Raw genomic sequence first — 15,785 nt, forward strand, 5'->3', positions numbered from 1 at the left:
ACACACCCTACTAGCCCGAAGATTAAAACACCAACAGACTCACTCAAGAATAACTTCGCTCAAACTCCCTTCGGGCCAACTGACCTTTGACCCGGGGCAGATCGGTTCCCAATTTTTCGATTATTACTCAAAACTGTACAATCTGACCCCCGCATACACGAACACTGTGACCCACAAGGAACAAATCACGAGATTCCTGGAGTCTCTTAACCTCCCCAAATTCTCGGAGGATGACCTTTCCTCTTTGAATGCTAATATTACTGCAGAGGAACTCACAAATGTACTTAAGCAAATGCCCACTGGGAAATCTCCGGGACCTGACGGCCTAACCTACAAATATTACAAACTCTATCAGCACATACTTATACCCTACCTGGTCCAACTGTTTAACCTATATCTACAAGGCGATCCTATCCCTTCCACGACTTTGACTTCCTATCTAACATTGATACCGAAAGAAGGGAAAGACCCCACCATCTGTCCCAACTATAGGCCCATAGCCTTACTAAATACTGATCTAAAGCTGTTCTCTAAACTCTTAGCAAACAGACTAGCCCCCATTTTGCCAGGCCTGATCAACAGGGACCAAGTCGGCTTCATATTAGGCAGACAAGCGGGGGATAACACCAGACGCACCTTTGACCTGATTGAGGTTCTCCAGCGGAGAGGCGACCAGTCCTTAATCCTTAGCCTTGATGCCGAGATGGCATTTGATAGATTGGACTGGACCTACTTGTTCTCTTTGCTGGAACATCTCAATCTCTCTGGCTCATACCTTGCTGCCATCCATAACTTATACAGTACACCCTCAGCCTACCTTAAACTCCCCGGACAATCGCGTAAACCCATTTCAATTTTTAATGGGACGCGGCAAGGCTGTCCCTTATCCCCCCTGCTCTATGCTTTGAGTATAGAACCTTTGGCTGCCGCTATACGCCTCCATCCAGAAATAACGGGAGTCCTAGTAGGGAACATCCACTATAAAATAGCTCTCTTTGCTGATGACGTCCTGCTCACCATCACCAACCCCCTTGTATCCTTGCCAAGCTTACATCAGTTGATAACCACATATAGTTCCCTATCAGGATACAAATTGAATGTTGATAAAACTGAGGCCCTTCCCCTACGTGTCCCACAGCGAGCCCTATCTGCTTTGAAGGCCGCTTTCAATTATAAATGGAAAGATTGCTCTATCACCTACTTAGGCACCCAGATCCCAGCTGACTTGAGTCAGACATATAACCTGAATTTCAAGCCCCTGATACAACATACAAAGAGCTTGCTAGAAACCTGGTCCAAATACACCATTTCCTGGCTAGGTAGGGTAGCAGCTTTAAAGATGTCTATTTTGCCTAAATATTTGTACTTATTTGAGACTCTCCCAGTGGTTATCTCCCCAGCTACATTTAAGACTATCCAGTCTCAATTCCATAACTTTATCTGGGCTCATCGAGGCCACAGAGTTGCTAAATCTGTCTTACTGACACCACTTAGACAGGGAGGTTTGGGCATCCCGGACCTACAAAAATATTACGAGGCTGCACACCTGAGACAGCTACTGGCCTGGTCTAGCTGGTCCTCACATACCTGTTGGGGTCATATTGAAATGTCTTGATAAGTGATTTCCATTTAAATGCTTGTATTTGGGGCCACTCGGACTCTGCTCAGATTCCCACTTCTGCACTTTCTGCAACCCTACTCACCTGCTCAATCTGGCGTAAAACTAGGCTCAAGCACAACCTAAGTTCTTCCAAATCGACCCTGACCACGTTTCTACGCAACCCTGCATTTCCCCCTGGGATGGACTCTTCCTTCTACACAAAGTGGACCAATTCTCATTTTTTTTTGATCCGGGACCTGCTTAATCCCCTCACGCATGAGATCCTGCCTTTCCAAACGATCCGGGACCAGATTCCACAGACACCCATCAGACTTTTTGAATACTTCCAGATTCGACATTTTTTGGGTTCTTACATCACTTATGCCAAAGCAAACCGCCTTACGGCTTTTGAACTGCTAGCAACAGTCGGCTTGCCACAGAAAGGCCTTATCACCAGAATCTATCAACTACTTGCCATTCCCTCCGGTCCTACACAATTGAGACACAAATACATGGACAAGTGGGATCGGGCATTGCCACGTCCATTGACAGCTGGAGATTGGTCCCTTATTTGGGAGAATGCTAGGCGAATGGTCTCCTGTGTCCGTCAAAAGGAGAGCATCTTTAAAATTCTAACCTTCTGGTACTACACCCCGGACCGCTTGCACAAATTGTTTCCAAATCACCCTCCCACTTGCTGGAGGAATTGTGGGGCCCAAGGCACGCTCCCACACATTTTTTGGGACTGTCCCTCCGTACAACAGCTCTGGAAAGAGGTAGCAGCTCTCATTAGTCGGATAATAGCCCGTCCTGTCCCATTGGATCCGATTGTTCTCTTGCTTGGCAAACCCATTCCCAAATTACGTAGAAGTGGTCAGGCTCTAGTGAATCAGATCTTAACGGCTACTCGCCTAGCAATTGCCTCCAGATGGAAGGACCCAACACCGCCAACTAAGCCCGAAATCATCCGGAGAGTTAACAGCAACAGAATATTTGAATCAAACATTGCCTACATCCAAAACAGGATGGATTACTACCTCAAGGTTTGGTCGCTGTGGGAGCTTAGGGGTTTGGCCTCTTAATCATTGAGACCCTTATGCAGTCCTTCCTGCTTTGTGTCACGATACCCATGTCCCTTTGGTCTTATAACTGGCTCTACCTCCACGCCTAAGTTCACCTCCTCATTGCTCTTTTTGCTCCCCAATATGTATGTAGTTTATCATAGCCCAAGATTATGCCTGCCTTCCATTTAATCTATGCAAATGCCTGTTGCACTACAATGTCTTTTGCTCCTATCGGAGCTCTTTTTTTTCTTTTACTTTCTTTTTCTTTCTTTTTTCTTTCTTTTACGTTGTTTTGCACTAACCTGTGACATATGCATTACTTTGCTGTTTGTATGTACCACTAAGTGCTTTATTTACTGAAAAACTTGCTAATAAAACATAAGTTACAAAAAAAAAGACAGAGGAGCAGAAAGAAGCAACTATGGTCACCAATGATATTTAATGTACTCATATAAATTAAAAAGGATGTAATGTGTTTAATTGTAAGGTTCACGCCTTCATGATACCCATGGTCTTATATAGCTTTTGTTTCTGTAAAACATTATCCTCTTGTTGTATTGGTTTACCCAAATATCTTAGCAAGAAAATTTCTGATAAAATATTTATGACACTAGACATTTGACTAAACAGGGCAGAATTGATTTCAAATGAATAAAGAAAACATGGATGCAGTTACCTGCGCTTAGTTTACAGACAAGACCTTGTGCTATGACCAGCATAAACCTTCACATCCTGGAAATCAGTCTAGTCTGTGGAATAATGTGACCTTAACTGTGTCATGGTGGGAATTAAGTTACATCGGAAACCCAGGGTCCTTTTTCTCTATAAAAAATAAAACATTAGCTTGTACTTGATGGTAACTAAGCTGCATGACATCATATTAGTGGCAAAACAACCCTAATGGGTTTAAAGTTTAAAGGGTTTTTTTTAGCAGATTAAAGGTATGTTGATCCAAAGATCCTTTATCTGGAAACCCCAGGTCCCCTGTATTCTGAAAAATAGATCTTAAATATATATATATTCAATGTCAAGGACCATACAAAAAGGTGAAGTTTTACAAGGCACTGGTGGGCCATAGGGAAATACATTTTATTAATGTGACATATATTTTGGTAAATAAACTGAAATCCAAAAACAGAGAGAACTGGCTCCTGATACAACTGGACATAATGCATGAGAATGAGATAGGGTCCTTACACTGTAAACTCCACTAGGACAGGGACTAATGTGGATGATGTACTTTATAATATCTGTAAAATCCATTATTATCAAAAATATAAGTTAAGAAAACCAGTAATACACTTTAGTTAGTACACAATCACAATCTATTTAGAAAATGGTATGTAAAAGACAAAACTCTGATTATTGTTGTGTATTTATAAAAATAATGATAAGAATTCAATAAATTCAATAAATTGTTTTGTCTTTAGTATTTGTGAATTTGTCATTGGTTCTTTGTTCTTTATCAACACTACAGGTAATTTAATAGCATTTTAGCAATACAGTGATTCATTTTCTTAAGTCTTTTATAGAAAAAGGGGGGAATTTGCATACAAGTTTACAAAAGCTTACAGAACCAATCAGCAGTTATCTATCATGTAGTTAGACCAAATAAATCAACTTCTCTCTTAAATTTCTATGGCTTCTTTTTTTGGTCATCTCAAATTTCTTACCTCCCGCTTCTACAAAATCAAAATTTCCGCATAACTCTGTTAATTCAGAGGAATATTGTAAACAGGGATCTAAAGCTCAGAGGGCATATGGCTTGTATTACTAATTGTTAAATTTATTGGAAAAATCAGCTTCAGGCATATTTTCTACCTACTCTTCTAATCACAGGCACATGCAAAATTCATTCACTTTATTTTTCAACCCCAATCCAAGAGATACGTGCATATATGAAAATTGTAATAAATGTAACAAATAATTTGAGTTATTGTATAGGTTCTATCTTGTATACCTGCCCAATGGCAGAGAAAAACAAATGAATTAAAACCTTTTCCCTTACTGTCACAGTAACAGTAACTGATTTCAGAGCTGGAAGGAAATGGGTACTACAGTATTTAAGTATTAAAGGTGAGAATACAGGGACATGGCCAGACATGGAACTGAGCACACGCAACTAACTGACGCTCTGTGACAAAGGCCCAAAATTCAGCCAATAATAAGCCAACATTAGCAATTAACCAGGTATTCGGGTTGCTAAAGGACAGAGAACAACTACCGGTACTGGACATGGGGAAGAAAAGACAGCGTGCTTAAACATCTACGCTGTCTCCTTATCTCCACAGGACTGCCAGCGCTGAAAGCTGTGAGGATAGCCAAGATAGAACCTCTCAGCATAGCACTTCCTCCACTTCTCCTCCATCTAAACCTGGGATGCCAGGCACAGTCCAGGTTTGTCAAGTGCTTACTTAGCCTCTCAGATACTGTATATCCCCCGGAGGAGGCCCCAGTCACTGCTAAGATGTCACAGGAGCAGCTGGAGCAGTTACAATCGCAGCTTAACATCTCTATCATTCAATCCATCACAACAGCTGTAGCTGTTGCAGTAAGAGATATACAGAGGGATCTTACTGACTTAAGGGACCGCACTGACAACTAGAAACATATACGGATGATATGGTTCAAAAACTAGAAAATAGGTCCTGCAGACAAAACCTGCGGTTCAGGGGGATACCATAGGAATATTAGGTCCTGATATGAACAACTACATAACAGCTTTGCACATCTTTGCCCAGATATACCAGCTGACTTGTGGAAACTGGATTGGGCCCACAGATTATTAGCTTCTAAACCTCCATCTACTAAATCTCCACGTGACATTCCATTACTATGAAAGCAAAGAAGCCATATTATCAAAAACCCAAGCTGGAAACTCTCTGGACTTCTGCAATCACAAAATACAAACTTACTCTGATCTATTGCCAATCACATTAGCCAAGAAGAGAGAGCTAAAACCTGTGACTCAGATCTTAAGAGAATGCAAAAAACCTTATCGCTGAGGTTCCCCTTCAAGTTTCTAATCAACTTCAGAGGCCAAACCCACATTCTAACTCATCCACAGAATGGTCATAAGCTACTTTCAATTCTTGGAATAAAATCGAAGGACAGTCACAGACCCAGCATGGCATCACCATCCACAGCCTCTTTAAGTCCACAATGGTCCAGAGTACCAGGTGCCCCTCGGCTTCCTGGTCTGGCACTGTCTCCATCTCTGCAAAGAGAGGAACAACCACCATGAAAGAACCTAGGCAATGATATTTTGCTCCACACCCGGTCTGATACAAAAGATAGACCTCTCTACAGGTAATGGGATGAAAGCGTAGTCCCTTTGCCTCTTAACCACTTGGTGAAATCAGTTTTTATTTTCCCTTTTTTTATGTCGGGACCGACATTTTATAAGACATTTTCTTTTTTTACATCACTTCCATGACTCAAAATAGTACCCCCCATTATGGGAGTCTGGAGCCTCCCTTCAGACCCACTCACATCATGATGGTTGGATCTGTTTATTTCTAATTTTTACCTTTGCTAACTTTTTTTCAAAATGAAAAAAGGGTCTTTGTTAAACCAACCCTCAAAATCTCTCAAAGGTTATTTATAAAATCTGTTGTTTTATGATTACTTTTATATGTTATACTTTGTTTAACTTTTCTTGTTTTACTCATTATGATCTGCATGTGTGGGAATGGAATGGTAAATGGCTTCTATATATCTGGATTGTGGCTTATATATAGAATATTCAGGCTACAACGCATTAGTCAATCGCAATATTTTACAGCCTGGGTCACTCCAGCTCATAGGGACAAACATAGCTAAAATGATCACAACAATATATCATGGCTGCAATAATCTCTATTAATGCCAATGTTTTGAAAACGATAACCAAACGATACTTGGTGTTAAAAGAAATCTGAAATGTAAAATCTGATGTGGGTTTTGTTCAGGAAACCCACCTTCAAAAGGACAAACCATATAAGCTACTGTCCAGATAATATCCTACTGATTATTATGCTTCTGGACCCACCAAAAAGGCAGGGGTAGCAACGCTAATTCATAAAGATTTCCCTTTAACTGTTGACCAAGCTTACTGCAATCCCAATGGATGGTACATTATTCTGGTGGGAAAATACATGGATACCCCCATGGTCTTATGTTAGTTTACCAACCCAACAAACATCAGGTCAGGTTCCTGCAAAATATCTTTAATAAATGTACATCTTGTAACCCTTCATATAAAGTAATTGGAGGTGACTTTAATTCAGTCTTCTTTCATAATCGCCCCTCTCCAAACCACTCAGCACATGTTCTCTCCCATGAATTTTGGAAGCTAACTAATCAATTTGCTTTTTTTTTTGATAGTTAGAGAATCAATCATCAAAAAGAAACTCAATACACTTTTTATTCTCCAGTATATAAAATGCATTCTTGGATAGACTACTTCTTGATATAACAAGCTTGCCTACATTTAACTTACACTAGCAAGATCCACCCAATAACATGGTCTGACCATTCTCCCATATACCTAACTCCAGACTTAGTCAAATTACCCCCAAAAGAACCCCATTGGTGCCTCAATGAAACACACCTTATTAGCTAGGAAACTTAAAGAACATAAAATTCAATCTAGGATCACCTCGATAAAAAACTATTTGGGACAGCTGACATATAATCAAGATAAGATAGGTGATATGTTCCATAAATATTATACACATCTCTATAATCTAAACTCCAATACCCCTGAGACTCCAATTCTAAATCAAGATTCACCCCGATTTGCAAAATTCTTTGCAGATGCTAACCTGCCTAAAATATCTGAGAATTAAAATAATACCTTAAATAATATCATCACTCCCGAAGAAGTGGCCTATGCACTTAAAAATATGCCGAATGGGAAATCTCCGGGACCTGATGGTTTTACCTATAAATATTACAAAATGTACTCCCATATACTTAGCCCATACTAAGACTAAGACAAGCCTTTAAATACATTAATATAACAAATGGAACGAGGCAGGGATGCCCTCTATCCCCAATCCTATACGCTTTAAGTATCAAACCTCTTGCAGCAGTAAATAGGAATTCTCTAAACATCTCTGGAGTGGCCATTTGAAGACTCAATTTTTAAAAATATCACTTTTTGCGGATGATGTATTGCTGACGCTGACCAAGCCACTGATTTCTCTCCCAAAGCTACATAAGGTTTAAGACATTTATAGTAGACTCTCTAAATATAAAATCAATGTCAGCAAAACGAAAGCCCTTCCTTTACACATTTCACAAGACTTATTAACACAACTTCTAGACACTTTTCATTATTGATGGCAAACTATATCAGTCTCTTACCTTGGCACACAATTTACCTCAAAATATTCAGACCTGTTTAGGCATAACTTAACCCCTCTTATTAAACAAATTAAGTACCTGCTACAAAACTGGTCTAAATATTCCCTCTCCTGGTTTGGAATAATATATGCTGTTAAAATATCAATGTTACCAAAACTCATATTTCCCATACTCCATGTGTCATAGTTCTGTTTGAGGAAATCAAAGACACAGAATTTCTAAGACTGCTGACCATGCCTCGCAGATTGGGAGGCCTCAGGGTTCATAGATATTATGAGGCAGCACATATTAGGCAACTTCTAGCTTGGACACATTGGAATCCCAACAGTAGATGGAGTAGTATTAGTAACATAGTAACATAGTAACATAGTAAGTAAGGTTGAAAAAAGACACATGTCCATCGAGTTCAACTTTTTTTTTTTTTTTTTTATCAACTACCTATCTGCCAGTTGATCCAGAGGAAGGCAAAAAAAACCCATCTGAAGCCTCTCCAATTTGCCTTAGAGGGGGAAAATTTCCTTCCTGACTCCAAAATGGCAGTCGGACTAGTCCCTGGATCAACTTGGACTATGAGCTATTTCCCATAACCCTGTATTCCCTTACTTGCTAAAAAGCCATCCAACCCCTTCTTAAAGCTATCTAATGTATCAGCCTGTACAACTGATTCAGGGAGAGAATTCCACATCTTCACAGCTCTCACTGTAAAAAACCCCTTCCGAATATTTAGGCGGAACCTCTTTTCTTCTAATCGGAATGGGTGACCTCGTGTCAGCTGGAAAGACCTACTGGTAAATAAAGCATTAGAGAGATTATTATATGATCCCCTTATATATTTATACATAGTCATCATATCACCCCTTAAGCGCCTCTTCTCCAGCGTGAACATCTCCAATTTGGCCAGTCTTTCCTCATAGCTAAGATTTTCAATACCTTTTACCAGCTTAGTTGCCCTTCTCTGTACCCTCTCTAATACAATAATGTCCTGTTTGAGTGATGGAGACCAAAACTGTACGGCATATTCTAGATGGGGCCTTACAAGTGCTCTATACAGTGGAAGAATGACCCCCTCCTCCCTTGACTCTATGCCCCTTTTAATACAGCTCAAGACCTTATTTGCCCTTGATGCTGCCGACTGGCATTGCTTGCTACAGCCAAGTTTATCATCTACAAGGACTCAAAGGTCCTTTTCCATAATGGATTTGCCTAGTGCAGTCCCATTAAGGGTATAAGTGGCTTGGATATTTTTACATCCCAGGTGCATGACTTTACATTTATCAACATTGAATCTCATTTGCCACTTAGCTGCCCAGATTGCCAGTTTGTCAAGATCATGTTGCAAGGATGTCACATCCTGGATGGAATTAATTGGGCTGGATAATTTTGTGTCATCTGCAAACACTGATACATTACTTACAACACCCTCCCCTAAGTCATTAATGAACAAGTTAAATAAAAGTGGACCCAATACTGAGCCCTGGGGGACCCCACTAAGAACCTTACTCCAAGTAGAGAATGTCTATGACAAAAGAATACCATCTGAGCTACAAAATATGGACAATGATGTGCCAATCACATGGGAAGTCTTTATTACTTTCTTCGACCCATCATACACTCAATATGGTATGCAACCAGGCAGAAACATAAACTTGTATCTCTCAAATCACCCAATACATTATTCCTTAGCAACCGGGAATAAAGTCACAGGTGTACATACAGTGAGTATTGATCTAATGAACCCTATAACTAAGAAGTTCCTGACCTACAATGATCTCCTTCAAAAGATGCCCAGCAGGCCTTGAAGTTTTTTGAGTACCTTCAGTTGAGACATCAACACCTTTTCAGTCAATTGCTAAAAGGGGTCTTCAACAAAGAGGGCTAATCTCTAAAATTTACCAGCTACTATCTGAACCACATGAGGATCCACCTCTTAGACTTCCTTATAAAGCCAAATGGGATTTGTGTTTACCACAGCCTCTCTCAGACCAAAAATGGATTTCTATTTGGGACAATGCAAAAAGAATAATCACCTATTTGAGACAAAAAGAACATATACAGTATATAACATACTTACAGTTTGGTATCATACTCCAGCCAAACTCCACACTCTCTTCCCTGATAATTCTCCATTATGCTGGAGGAATTGTGGAAAAATTTACACATTACCACATATATTTTGGACATGCCCCATAATACATCTGCCATGGTCAGAAATTGCAGATTTATTGAGCAAAATCTTGCATCAACCTACTCCGGCTAGGGATGTAGCGAACGTCGGAAAAAAAGTTCGCGAACATATTCGCGAACTTGCGCAAAAACGCGAGCGGTTCGCGAACGGTTCGCGAACCCCATAGACTTCAATGGGAAGGCGAACTTTAACATCTAGAAAAGACATTTCTGGCCAGAAAAATGATTTTAAAGTTGTTTAAAGGGTGCAACGACCTGGACAGTGGCATGCCAGAGGGGGATCAAGGGCAAAAATGTATCTGAAAAATCTGCCTGTGTGTGCTTGGAAGAGATAGTGTAGGGGGAGAGCTGTTAGTGATTTCAGGGACAGATGATAGTAAGTTTGCTGGCTAGTAATCTGCTTGATACTGCTCTGTATTGGAGGGACAGAAGTCTGCAGGGATTTGAGGGACATTTTAGCTTAGGTAGCTTTGCTGGCTAGTAATCTACTGTTCTCTTTAAACAACTGCCATACGTTGACCTTGTAGGCATTGTTTGCCCAGTTTTTTTGGACGCAGCCACTGAAGCACAGTTGCCAGAAAAAATATGCCATATAAATGCTGAAAATAGTCATTTTTCGCCATACGTTGACCTTGTAGACATTGTTTGCCCAGTTTTTTTGGACGCAGCCACTGAAGCACAGTTGCCAGAAAAATTATGCCATATAAATGCTGAAAATATAAATTTTTTTGGTTGCAGCCACTGAAGCACAGAGGCCAGAAAAATTATGCCATATAAATGCAGAAAATATGCATTTTTTTGGTCGCAGCCACTGAAGCACAGTTGACAGAAAAATTATGCCATATAAATGCTGAAAATATAAACTTTTTTGGTTGCAGCCACTGAAGCACAGAGGCCAGAAAAATTATGCCATATAAATGCAGAAAACATGCATTTTTTTGGTCGCAGCCACTGAAGCACAGTTGACAGAAAAATTATGCCATATAAATGCTGAAAATATAAATTTTTTTGGTTGCAGCCACTGAAGCACAGAGGCCAGAAAAATTATGCCATATAAATGCAGAAAATATGCATTTTTTTGGTCGCAGCCACTGAAGCACAGTTGCCAGAAAAAATATGCCATATAAATGCTGAAAATAGTCATTTTTTGCCATATACGTTGAGTCAACGTATGGCAAAAAATGACTATTTTCAGCATTTATATGGCATATTTTTTCTGGCCTCTGTGCTTCAGTGGCTGCGGCCAAAAAAACTGGGCAAACAATGCCTACAAGGTCAACGTCGTTGACCTTGTAGGCATTGTTTGCCCAGTTTTTTTGGCCGCAGCCACTGAAGCACAGAGGCCAGAAAAAATATGCCATATAAATGCTGAAAATAGTCATTTTTTTGGTCGCAGCCACTGAAGCACAGTTGCCAGAAAAATTATGCCATATAAATGCTGAAAATATAAATTTTTTTGGTTGCAGCCACTGAAGCACAGAGGCCAGAAAAATTATGCCATATAAATGCAGAAAATATGCATTTTTTTGGTTGCAGCCACTGAAGCACAGAGGCCAGAAAAATTATGCCATATAAATGCAGAAAATATGCATTTTTTTGGATGCAGCCACTGAAGCACAGTTGCCAGAAAAAATATGCCATATAAATGCTGAAAATAGTCATTTTTTGCCATACGTTGACCTTGTAGACATTGTTTGCCCAGTTTTTTTGGTTGCAGCCACTGAAGCACAGAGGCCAGAAAAAATTAAACCAGTAGGGTTTGCACCCTAGTTTGTAACGGTGGCGGAGGGAGGAGGAGGACGCTAAAGGACAGCTGTGTGTGGAGTCATGAGGCTTGAAGAGAAGGACAGCTGCATAGAAGTCAGAACAAGTCTTCCGGCGTGCAGTAACCCTCCGAGATCCACCCCTCATTCATTTTAATAAAGGTCAGGTAATCGACACTTTTGTGACCTAGGCGAGTTCTCTTCTCAGTTACAATCCCTCCTGCTGCACTGAAGGTCCTTTCTGAGAGCACACTTGAGGCTGGGCAAGACAAGAGGTTCATGGCAAATTGTGACAGCTCTGGCCACAGATCAAGCCTGCGCACCCAGTAGTCCAGGGGTTCATCGCTCCTCAGAGTGTCGATATCTGCAGTTAATGCCAGGTAGTCCGCTACCTGCCGGTCGAGGCGTTCTTTGAGGGTGGATCCAGAAGGGTTGTGGCGCTGCCTTGGACAGAAAAACATTTGCATGTCTGACGTTACAGACTGGCCAAAGGGCTTTGTCCTTGCAGGTGTGCTCGTGGCAGGATTACTGGCACCTCTGCCCCTGGAATGTTGATGAGTTCCTGAAGTGACATCACCCTTAAAAGCATTGTACAACATGTTTTGCAGGCTGGTTTGTAAATGCCGCATCTTTTCGGACTTGTGGTATGTTGGTAACATTTCTGACACTTTATGCTTGTACCGAGGGTCTAGTAGCGTTGCGACCCAGTACAGGTCCTTCTCCTTAAGCCTCTTGATACGGGGTCCTTCAACAGGCATGACAGCATGAAAGACCCCATTCTCACAAGGTTGGATGCAGAGCTATCCATCTCCGCTTCCTCATTATCAAGGACTGCATCATCCACGGTCTCCTCCCCCCAGCCACGTACAAGACCAGGGGTCCCCAAAAGGTCACCACTAGCCCCCTGGGAAGCCTGCTCCTGTTGGTCCTCCTCCTCCTCCTCCACAAAGCCACCTTCCTCCTCTGACTCCACTTCTGGCACCTCTCCCTGCGTTGCAGCAGGTGCCTGGGTTCGTTCTGGTGATTCCGACCAGAAATCGTGCGCTTCCAGCTCCTCGTCACGCTGGTCTACAGCCTCATCTGTCACTCGTCGCACGGCACGCTCCAGGAAGAAAGCGAAGGGTATTAGGTCGCTGATGGTGCCTTCGGTGCGACTGACCATATTTGTCACCTCTTCAAAAGGTCGCATGAGCCTGCAGGCATCGCGCATAAGCACCCAGTAACGGGGGAAAAAAATCCCCAGCTGTGCAGATCCAGTCCTACCACCCAGTTCAAAAAGGTACTCGTTGACGGCCCTTTGTTGTTGCAGCAGACGTTCCAACATAAGGAGCGTTGAATTCCAGCGAGTCTGGCTGTCAGAAATCAAACGCCTGACTGGCATGTTGTAGCGCTGCTGAATGTCAGCAAGGCGTGCCATGGCTGTGTAGGAACGTCTGAAATGGGCCGACACCTTTCTGGACTGGGTGAGAACGTCCTGGAATCCTGGGTACTTGGAGACAAAACGTTGGACTATTAAATTTAACACATGTGCCATGCAGGGCACATGTGTTAAATTGCCTAGTCTCAACGCTGCCAACAGATTGCTTCCATTGTCACACACCACTTTTCCGATCTGCAGTTGGTGTGGGGTCAGCCACCGATCGGCCTGTGACTGCAGAGATGACAGGAGTACAGATCCGGTATGGTTTTTGCTTTCCAGGCACGTCATCCCCAAGACAGCGTGACAACGGCGTACCTGGCACGTCGAATAGCCTAGGGGGAGCTGGGGGTGCACAGGTGTGGAGGAGGAGAAGGAGGACCCAGCAGCAGAGTAAGAAGAAGAAGAAGACGAGGTAGAGAGCGATGGAGGAGTAGAGGTGGTGGCAGAACCGCGTGCAATCCGTGGCGGTGACACCAACTCCACTGTTGTTGTTGAGCTACCCATTCCCTGCTTCCCAGCCATTACCAAGTTCACCCAGTGGGCAGTGTAGGTGACATACCTGCCCTGACCATGCTTGGAGGACCATGCGTCAGTAGTCATATGGACCTTTGGCCCAACACTAAGTGACAGAGATGCGGTAACTTGGCTCTGCACATGTTGGTACAGGTGTGGTATTCCCTTTTTAGAAAAAAAATTGCGGCTGGGTACCTTCCACTGCGGTGTCCAATTGCTACAAATTTGCGGAAGGCCTCAGAGTCCACCAGCTGGTATGGTAAAAGCTGGCGGGCTAAGAGTGCAGACAAGCCAGCTGTCAGACGCCGGGCAAGGGGGTGACAGTCAGACATTGGCTTCTTACGCTCAAACATGGCCTTCACAGAAACTTGGCTGGTGGCAGATGACTGGGAATGGGAACAGGTGGTCAAGGTGGAAGGCGGAGTGGAGGGTGGTTCAGACGGGTCAAGGAGAGCAGAGGTAGAGCAGTAAGATGCTGGACCAGAAGGAGTGTGGCTTTTAGTTTGCCTGTTGCCTTTGAGGTGTTGCTCCCAAAGTGCTTTGTGCTTGCCGCTCATGTGCCTTCGCATAGAAGTTGTACCTATGTGGCTGTTGGGCTTACCAAGGCTCAGTTTCTGACTGCACTCATTGCAAATTACAATGCTTTTGTCAGAGGCACACACATTAAAAAAATCCCACACTGCTGACTTTTTGGAAGTGTGCGATCTGGCGGTAACAGTAGAAGTTGGCGGAGTTGGCGGTATTGGCGGCAATGGCGGGTGCGTTGGCCGGCTGAACACAGGTGCCGATACATGTTGTTGCCCTGCTGATCCCTGCGGGCTGTCCTCCCTGCTTCTTCTAAGTCTTATTCTCCTACTGCCTCTCTGACTCTCCGTCTCTCCATCTGAACTACCCTCCTCTTGCTCTCTTCTACTAGGCACCCACAAAACATCAATCTCCTCATCATCATTCTCCTCAGATGCATCAATTTCTTCTGACACATCACAGAAGGAAGCAGCAGCGGGGACCTCCTCCTCATCACTCATTATGTCCATCTCTATCGTGTTCTCTGCCAGAATTAAATCTGGTGTAAGGTCCTCATCTCCTTCATCTTCTTCTGGCAATAATGGTTGCGCATTACTCAGTTCAAGAAACTCATTGGAAAATAACTCCTCTGACCCCAGTGAAGAAGGGGCACCGGTGGTGGAGGAAGTGTTACGTGGGGTGGCCATAGCAGTGGAGGATGAGGAGGATGTTGTGGTAAAGTTAGAAACGGTAGAGGATGGGGTGTGCTGTGTAAGCCAGTCAACTACCTCTTCAGCATTTTGGGAGTTCAGGGTCATTGGCTTTTTAAAACTGGGCAATTTGCTAGGGCCACAGGATTGCATAGCAGCACGGCCCCTAGCACGGCCTCTGCGTGGCGGCCTGCCTTTGCCTGGCATTATTTTTAAAAAAACAACAACAACAACAAAAACTCAGTTGGTTTTTCTGGAAACGATAATACACACAGCTAGATGGCGGGTTGAAGAAAACACTGTGCAAATAATGCCTACAAAGTCAACGTATACACTACTACAGCGGTGGATACGGATTACGTAAAATATATGAATGCTGCTTGAAAAAAAGTAACTCAAGTGGTTTTTCTAGAGACGATAATATTATCAATATTTAGACAAAATGTGAACAAGCTCACACAGCTCGATGGCGGGTTGAAGAAAACACTGTGCAAATAATGCCTACAAGGCCAACGTATACACTACTACAGCGGTGGATACGGATTACGTAAAATATATGAATGCTGCTTGAAAAAAGTGACTCCGGTGTTTTTTCTGGAGACGGTAATATTATGGATATTTAGACAGAATGGGAACAAGGTCACACAGCTCGATGGCGGGTTGAAGAAAACAGTGTGC

The sequence above is a fragment of the Xenopus laevis genome, chromosome 2S (assembly GCF_017654675.1).
Source record: "Xenopus laevis strain J_2021 chromosome 2S, Xenopus_laevis_v10.1, whole genome shotgun sequence".
Taxonomy (NCBI): domain Eukaryota; kingdom Metazoa; phylum Chordata; class Amphibia; order Anura; family Pipidae; genus Xenopus; species Xenopus laevis.